The sequence below is a fragment of the Ricinus communis genome, chromosome 2 (assembly GCF_019578655.1).
Source record: "Ricinus communis isolate WT05 ecotype wild-type chromosome 2, ASM1957865v1, whole genome shotgun sequence".
Taxonomy (NCBI): Eukaryota; Viridiplantae; Streptophyta; class Magnoliopsida; order Malpighiales; family Euphorbiaceae; genus Ricinus; species Ricinus communis.
In genome coordinates, this window is record NC_063257.1 from 22,174,894 (window position 1) to 22,184,517 (window position 9,624).

Below are 9,624 nucleotides of genomic sequence, written 5' to 3' on the forward strand. Positions count from 1 at the left end.
GAATATTAAAGTAAATAAAAATCAATCTTAACAAATTTCCAATTCAAGAATGCTAATTTCATCCAATTGTAATCATGATCATAGGCTAAAATATCAATTCTTCTATTCAAGTACTTAGTCTACTTATTCGAAAAAGCTACAACAAGTGTAATTCTCCTAATATAATTAATTCAAACCCAACATCCAAATGAAAACTTACCATTAGTCAACTGGGCATGATAGCGTTCCATATCAACTTAATGATAGCATTAAGAATAATGAGAATGACTAAACCAGTATTAATTAATTAAGCTAACTGCAATTGAATTAACCTTGTTCCTTTATTTCCCTAGAGCCTATCATGCAAGCTATGTAATTCGAATAAGCCGCAATCATACACACATAAGCCAGCTCCTTGCTACTTGTGTCAATCGTTCATGACAATTACGGATCACAAACTCAAAGTTTAGCAATAGAAAAATCAATATCAAAGTTGAGTCGTCAGTTCAATCAATATCGAAAATTCATAAACAATAAAAATAAGAAATAAAGAATAATTGAATTAAAGAAGAACTCTGTTAAGCACAAAGCCTCACAAAATCATAATTGGAATTTATTCACTCTTGAATCAGAAACTAAAAACCTAGCCACACATGGTGCAGTAAGAATTCACAAGAAAATAATTGTAGGGAATAGAAGAAGAATAAGAATATCAAGTATCTAGCCGTCCTTTACTTGGTAGAACTAGCCTCCTTATATAGGAAGTTAAACCTAAACCCTAATAAGATAATCCTTATTAAAAAGAAATAAGCTTCATATATGATCTTATCCCTATAGGAAGGATAAGATAAAGAGTAATCTAAACAAATTAAAATCCTAAATACATGGGAGAAAGTTCTCTTTATCCAACACTTCCAAAAATAAAGAAAATTAACTAAAGATGGGTCCACCACAAATTTATCTCTGAAAAATTCGAAGCTCTCTTTTGCAACTTTCAGCAGCTCATGGATTGGAAGGCGTGGTCACGCCTTATTGGAAATGATCTTCTACCCAAATTTTTACTCTTCCTTCAAAAGACTTGGTTTTTGCAAGTGATGCTTTAAAACATGTCTTTTGGCTGAATTTCACTCAATCCTTGATATTTCACCATCTAGATCAGAATAAACACAATTTCCACAACTCAGCACATTATCCAATCAAAATGTAAGAGAATTAAACACAATAAGTTTAACTATTTATGACCTATCAAATTCCTCATCTAATTCTTGGTCATCGCTAACACTTTCTTTTGCAAATACTTCCTGCACAATTGAATCAATTACATCAATATGGCAAAGAGAATGTACATTATTAGGATATTTCATTGCATCAAAAATATTAAATTTAACAATCTCTCCATCAAACTTTACGGAGAGAGTACCTTCATCTACATTAATCTTTGTCTTAGCAGTTTTCATGAATGGTCGTCCTAATAAAATCGAAGCTGATTTTGATGAGGAATTACCATCCATTTCCAAAATGTAAAAGTCGACAGGAAACGTGAGCTCATTAACCTGCACCAAAACATCTTCAACAACTCCAAGGGGATGAATATAAGAATGATCAACTAATTGAATCACTACACCAGTCTTTTGCAAGTCCTTTAGTTTCAAATCTTGATAAATAGAAAATGACATGACATTAATGGAAGCTCCCAAATTTAACATGGCACGCTCAATTTTCGTATTACCAATAACACAAGGTAATGAAAACATACCTGGATCCTTGCATTTTTCTGGCATATTCTTTTGCAAGATAGCCGACACATTTTTACTTACCACCACTTTTTCCTTTTCCTTCATCCTTCTTTTGTTTGTGCACAATTTCTTTAAGAACTTTGCATATTTAGGAATTTGTTTGATAGCATCCAATAATGGGATATTTATCTCCACCTTCCTAAATGTATCCAAGATCTCATTTTCTTGCTCATCTTCTTTTAGCTTAGCTAATCTGCTAGGAAAAGGAGGTAATGGAGTGTGAGATGAAAGAGATAGAAGAGGATCGAATTTTACCCCATGTATGATTTAAAGGAAGCTTCTTCTTCCTTTTTCTTGCTCGGTTCACTTCCCTTAAGTGGAATCGACCCTGAAGGAATCTCCTTTCCACTCCATAGAAAAATTGCACTAACATTCTCCTTTGGATTTATCTCTGGTTGTGAAGGTAGTTTTCTAGAATTTTGTAGCCAATTGAGTAATTTAATTGCCTAAATTTTGAATGCTTGACCTTGTTTCCTGTTGAAATTGAAGAGCATTGTTAGCAAGATTTTTAACAATATCTTCCAAAGACATACCTGAATTTGAAGCTTGAGGTTTTTGGAGAACTTGAGGTGGTCTAATGAACTGGGAAGGATAATTTTGTTGTCCTCCTTGGTTTCCAAAGCTCAAATTTGGGTGATCTTTCCATCTAGGATTATAATGATTGGATAAAGGGTCATACTTCCTTTGAGGTTGACCAGTAAATCTGCCTAGAGCATTAGCCTCTTGCATCGAGTCTTATTGCAATGTTGGGAACATATCGGTGAGATGTCCTTGAACTGAGCATATTCCATAAACTTTTGCCATTTGCAATTTCCCTACAGCCATTTGACGAACCAAAGCAGTTAAATCAGAAATTTGATTTTCAAGATTTTTAGTGCTTACCTCATTAACTCGCCTTGTAGCTCCATCAGCTCTTGTACCAAATTGCTGAGAATTTTCAGCCATGCTTGAAATCAATTGCTTGGCTTCTTCAGGTGTCTTGTCTACCAAAGCTCCACCACTTGTTGCATCAATCATACTCTTATCCATTGGTAATAATCCTTCATAGAAGTATTGGATTAAGAGTTGCTGAGAAATTTGATGATGGGTGCAGCTAGCACACAGTTGCTTGAACCTTTCCCAATACTCATACAATGTTTCTCCAGTGAACTGTGTTATGCCACAAATTTCTTTTTTGATGTTGGCAGCTCTTGTTACAGGGAAAAACTTATCTAAGAACAATCTTTTCATCTCATTCCATGTTGTTATTGAACCGGAGGGTAGATAATAGAGCCAATCTTTTGCTTTATCCTTCAAAGAAAAGGGAAAAGCTCTAAGATTTATTTGCTCTTCTATCACACCATGTGGCTTCATTCTGAAGCATACAATATGGAATTCTTTCAAGTGTTTATGAGGATATTCACATGCACATCCATGAAAAGAAGGGAGTAAGTGAATTAAGCCAGATTTTAATTCAAAATCAACTGCAATATTAGAAAATGTAATGCATAAAGGTTGTTGATTCAAATCTGGTGCGATTGGCTCTTTGAGAGTTCTGTTCGCCATATTTTCTACAACTTCTTGAAAGATAGATGTGTCACCAATAGCCAAATCTATCTCCAATTCCTCTGTGAGACAACTTTTTCTTTACCTAGTCTCCTTTCTTAATCGGCGCGCTATCTTCTCAATTTCAGGATTATACTGCAAATTAATAGCTTGAGAAGAACGAGTCATAAGCAAATAAACTAAACAATGAGAAACTAAAATAGGCTCTCCGGCAACGGCGCCAAATTTGAAAGGGTTGTCGAAGCCCTTCAAAATAAATTACTGATTTTCGTAAACTAACTTGTAGAAATAGTGAAACCAGGTCGAATACCAAGGAAACCAATGTGGATAGCTTCTCGAAGTAAAATAAAAATGGGGAGATTTTGAATGTTTGAATCAAAATTATAAATAAACAGAAAACAATGAAGGCTGAATATTAAAGTAAATAAAAATCAATCTTAACAAATTTCCAATTCAAGAGTGCTAATTCCATCTAATTGTAATCATGATCATAAGCTAAAATATCAATTCTTCTATTCAAGTACTTAGTCTACTTATTCGAAAAAGCCACAACAAGTGTAATTCTCCTAATATAATTGACACAAACCCAATATCCAAATCAAAACTTACCATTAGTCAACTGGGCACGATAGCGTTCCATATCAACTTAATGATAGCATTAAGAATGATGAGAATGAGTAAACCAACATTAATTAATTGAGATAACTGCAATTGAATTAACCTTGTTCCTTTGTTTCCCTAGAGATTATCATGCAAGCTATGTAATTCGAATAAGCCGCAATCACACACACATGAGCCAGCTCCTTGCTACTTGTGTCAATCGTTCATGACAATTACAGATCACAAACTCAAAGTTTAGCAATAGAAAAATCAATATCAAAGTTCAGTCGTCAGTTCAATCAATATCAAAAATTCATAAACAATAAAAATAAGAAATAAAGAATAATTGAATTAAAGAAGAACTTTGTTAAGCACAAAGCCTCATAAAATCACAATTGGAATTTATTCACTCTTGAATCAGAAACTACAAACTTAGGCACACATGGTGGAGTAAGAATTCATAAGAAAAGAATTGTAGGGAATAGAAGAAGAATAAGAATATCAAATATCCAGCCGTCCTTTACTTGGTAGAACTAGCCTCCTTACATAGGAAGTTAAACCTAAACCCTAATAAGAGAATCCTTATTAAAAAGAAATAAACTTCCTATATGATCTTATCCCTATAAGGAAGGATAAGATAAAGAGTAATTTAAACAAATTAAAATCCTAAATACATGGGAGAAAGTTCTTTTTATCCAACACTTCCAAAAATAAAGGAAATTAACTAAAGATGGGTCCAACACAAATTTATCTCTGAAAAATTAGAAGCTCTCTTTTGCAACTTTCAGCAGCTCATGGGTTGCAAGGCGTGGTCACGCCTTATTGAAAATGATCTTCTACCCAAATTTTTGCTCTTGCTTCAAAAGACTTGGTTTTTGACAAGTGATGCTTTAAAAACATGTCTTTTGGCTGAATTTTACTAAGTGATGCTTTAAAACATGTCTTTTGGCTTAATTTCACTCAATCCTTGATATTTCACCATCTAGATCAGAATAAACACAATTTTCATAACTAAGCACATTATCTAATCAAAATGTAAGAGAATTAAACACAATAAGTATAACTATTTATGACCTATCATCAGTCGACATGACAAACTTCATCATCAGCTCCAGCAAGTTAGATTTCTTTTCGGCTGGGGGAGGGGGCTGTGATGGTATAGCCTACTGCTACTGCTGTGGTGGCTGCTGATGCAGTCTCTAAAAGCTTGATGAACCCTGGGCGTTGTTGTTTCTACACCCGAAATTTGGATGATTATGCCAGTCGGGGTTGCATGTGTTGTTGTATGCGTTGTTCTGCTGTCTAGGTGCATTACTCATGTAGTCTACCTGTTCAATGTCAGCAGAAACAATAGAAGAAGAATTATTACTCGAAGCAAACATACTTCCTGCTTATCTGGGCTATATGAACCGGCATCTGAAGCTAGTCTAACTTCTTAGTTAAAAGCTCCACTTGAGCTGCCAAGGCTGCTGTGGAGTCCAAATGATTGACCACTCCCTGCCTCACTGGTCGGCTCCTAGAAGACTGCCACTAGTAATTGTTTATGGGCATCTCCTTTATTAAGTTCTGAGCCTGCTCGGGCATCTTACTGTTCAGCACCCCTCCTGTTGCTGCATCAACCATTTGTCTAGTAGCAAGGTTCAAACTGTTGTAAAAGGTCTGAACCTGCATCCATACTGGTAGACCATGGTGTGGACAGCATCTCAACAAGTCCTTGTACCTCTCCCAAGCATCATACATGCTCTCGTTTTCCATCTACACAAAAGAAGAAATGTCATTCCTTAATTTAGTAGTCTTTGCTGGAGGAAAGTACTTGTAGAGAAATTTCTCAGCCAATGATCTCCATGTCCTAATAGTGTTGGCTGGGAGCAACTGCAACCATCTTTTCGCTTGGTCCCTTAAAGAGAAAGGAAACAGCCTCAACCAAATGGCATCATCAGTTGTTCCATTTATCTTGAAGGTGTCGCAGATTTCCAAAAAGTTGGCGATGTGAGCGTTTGGGTCCTCGCTCGGCAATCCCCCAAATTGTACACTATTTTGCACCATCTGTATCACATTTTACTTTATTTCGAAGTTGTTGGCTGCCACAGGTGGTCGCAATATACTCGTTTGTGTCCTCTCAAGAGAAGGTCTAGCGAACTCGTATATAGTTCTGGCTTCATCCGTAGCCCGATTGTTATCCCCCATCCCTGCTGGTCGATTCACAGTAGCTTCAAACACTATCCGCGCCTCCTCTTCTTCTTGCATATGCTTCCTCAACAAATGGAGGGATCACTCTAGTTCAGCAAGAGGGTCTACAGTAGTAGGATTAGAGCTTCTAGTCATAAACTACCTGAAATGGATACACACCAACCAAAGAACACAAGAATAAATAAAATACTAAAGAATAAATAAAAAAATTGAAAAGACAAGGAAAATAGAAATGGCTAGATTAACAAAGAAAAATAAAAATTCAATCTAGTTCACACTAAAATGTCCCCGGCAACTGTGTAGCTAAAATCTAAGGCAGTGAACCTATCGATGCAGACTAGCACAAATGGTGAGTATCAAGGTCGTATTCTCGGGAAAGGGTGATCCTAGACCTACTGCAGCATAGTATTATGCTATGATTAAATATGAACAAACAATTAATTAAGTGTCCAATAATCTGAAAGGATTTAAGATAACTCTCGAAGGAAAAAGCAAACCCTAGAGGACCTAAGCTAGTTGGATTTTAGTGAAGGTAGAGATTATATTGATTATCAATTGCAATTACCCATGGATGAGGTCTTAACTGAATTTGGTCTCTCTCTCTCGATAACCGAATTCCTAAACCTAATAACCTAAAGTTGGAATCTCTTCTTAACGATCGATTATTCAATTAGCATTAAGGTTTAACCTACCTCTATTAAGCTTTGTTAATTCTTAATCCGGCTAGTCAATTACCCTTATCTCTAAGTGATTATTAACCAGTTCTTGCTATTCAAATTTCCAATTGCTAAATGGATTTCTCAATTACATGAAGCAATCTAAATACCACAACTCACAACGTCTCATGAATAAAGTGATTTCTCATTAATAATGAAAGCAAGAAGAAACAAGCATTGATAATCAAAATCTTATAAACATTAAAAGCAATCCAACAACATAGGAACCCCAAATGGGTTTGACAATTTAGTTACTCATACTAATAAGCAACAAAAAATAAAGAATAGATTCAGAAAAGTAAATTCAAGGCATATACACCCTTCTTCTTCAAGTTGGATGAGAAACCCCAAATTCCCAATTCAGAATAGTAAACCCTAATTTGCCTCTTGAATGCTCCCAAATCTTGTCTTGATCTTCAATTTGATGTTAAAACAGTTGTAATCCTTCCTTCAATAGATGAAATGAACTTTTAAGATCGAGTATTGAAGTCTGGAAGAAGATGGTCTAAGCTTGTATAATGGAAATCAAGTCAGAAAATCAAACCCTAATTCACTAAATCATTTTTGCCTATATAGTTCCTTCACCACAAGCGTGGTCAAGCCCATGCTGATAAGCACGGCCGGAGTCCAGGCCGTGCTGGACCTCCGCGTCCACATCTGTTGACTTCTTCCAGACCATGCCCTAGCCGGTGCTGAGCCACCACGGGCCATGATGAAGGCTGTGGTGGCTTCGAAAACCATGCCAAAATAGCACTCTTAGAGGGCAACTATTTAATGATTCAGCACGGCCGGCGTCTAGGCCGTGCTCAACCATGGAATGCTAGTCCTTGCTCAATTTGATGGATTATGGTCCGTAATTGCGTGTATTTCCCTCGATTATTGATAATGTCCCTTGATTTACCGAACTCGAACTTGCGGAAGTCGATTATTACGAAAATTTTCTTTTTACCTTATATGATTTTCTTTTTACTCATTATGTAAGACTTTCTCGAATTGAATAAAAAAACGAAAGAAAGCATACGCCTGTTCAATAGCTCTTTCCACAATATCAAGCTGAAGCCCTTCCATATAGTTCAAAAAAACTGAACACCAACCCAATCTCGATGAAAGTACAAGCAAGGCAACAATACCCGAAATGGGGCATTCTGTCAAAGAACTTATTCTATCAAATTTAGAAAAGTTTCATTTTCTCAGGAATTTTCATTGCAATCACTTTTCCCTTCATAAATCAAATTGAAATCGGACAAGTTCGCGTTTTCTCAGGAATTTTTGATGAAAGTCAATTTCCTTTCCTAAGTGAGAGTTCAATCGTGCCATTGTTTCATTTTCCCCGTATTTTTTGTTGAAAAAGCAAGAGGTTATCCCTCTCCTTTCAGTCAAGTAAGGAGCCAAGCAAAAACTTCTCTTCCTCAACCACCGGCCTTTTACTAAAATGGCTTTCCAAAGAGCTAACACAACTCTTTGATTTTATGGTACTTCCTGGTAAAGCGAAACGATTACCCGAGACACTAGCTCTCTCCCACTTAACAAGATAAGATGGGGCTTCTTCTTCTCATTCGTAGACCCCTAGATAAAAGATCTACTGTGAGCTTCAATCTCTTCACAAGTCAATGTTGGCAGAGAGACTTTTGAATTGCGAGGTACCATTACGAGCTCAATATATACGACCTGAAATGTGAAAGGAACTAAAAGACAGGTGATTCTAGCATAAAATGAGATAATTATGCACAAAAATATAAACAATTGGGCATGTAAATATGTATAATATGATGCATATCAGAGTCCCTTAACACACTAATTGTGTCTCAAAGACCTCCCATTGTGAGACATGGACTTGGGTTCCAAGGAGCTTCATCATCCTCATCTCATAAGACAATATTTGTCAAAGCCACTCAACCACAAGCATTTGAGAGAAACTCAAATGGAGTTTCAAAGAGCAATACACACATTAGACCTCCCATTCTTAAGAAAGGGAAGGGCACACATGTTCTAAAGACTAAGCTAAGAGGAATAAAGCATGCATTCATGTATAAGAACACAAATGTTAATAAATCTTGTTCATGCATGTGTGAAGGTAATCATATGATGTCTAAGCCTCAAGCAAAAGTGGTTAAGAAGACCAGTCCAAATTCCATTAAAAATTCTCAGATCACTTGCCACTATTGCATAAGAATTGGATATATTAATGTGAAATACAAAATAAGGAAAATGCATCTTTTTGTGAGTAAGTTTTCTTGCTAACCCCAAAGGATCCAACCTTCTTTGGGTACCTAAAATCAGGTGAATTAACTTTTTTTGTAAGTGTGTCTTAAATCCACAAGCACAAATCTTTGACATGTTGATAGTGGATGTTCAAGGCACATGACGGGTGACAAGAGCCTCTTTGTGAATGTCAAAGACTATAAAGGAGGCAAAGTAACTTTTGAAAATGATGCAAGACTAATTAGCATAAGCTCCATTGATAAGGATGGTAAATCTTTCATTGATGATGTTTTCCTAGTTGATGGTTTGAAACATAATTTGTTTAGTGTAAGTCAATTGTGTGACAAAAGGAACAAAGTCACTTTTGACTCCAAGGGAGGTCTTATCAAGTCCCTAATGGATGACAAAGTGATATTCAAAGGAGAAAGAAGTGGTAACACCTACACAAGTGACCTACACAAAGTTGCTATCAATCTTTCCAGTGTCTTGTGTCTATTAGTGATGAATCTTGGCTATGGCATAGAAGACTTGGACATGCAAGCATGGAGATTCTACACAAGTTAGCCAAAGAAGAACTAGTTAACGGACTTTCCAAA

At 36.1% G+C, this 9,624-nt stretch overlaps 1 non-coding gene across 1 annotated transcript; it reads left to right on the plus strand.

Annotated features, from left to right (window-relative positions):
* The first annotated feature begins 5,601 nt into the window (after nt 1-5,601).
* On the plus strand, nt 5,602-5,708 carry LOC112536279. The gene has a single exon (XR_003080323.1). It is a non-coding gene; the product is annotated as a small nucleolar RNA R71 (small nucleolar RNA).
* The last annotated feature ends 3,916 nt before the right edge of the window (nt 5,709-9,624 follow it).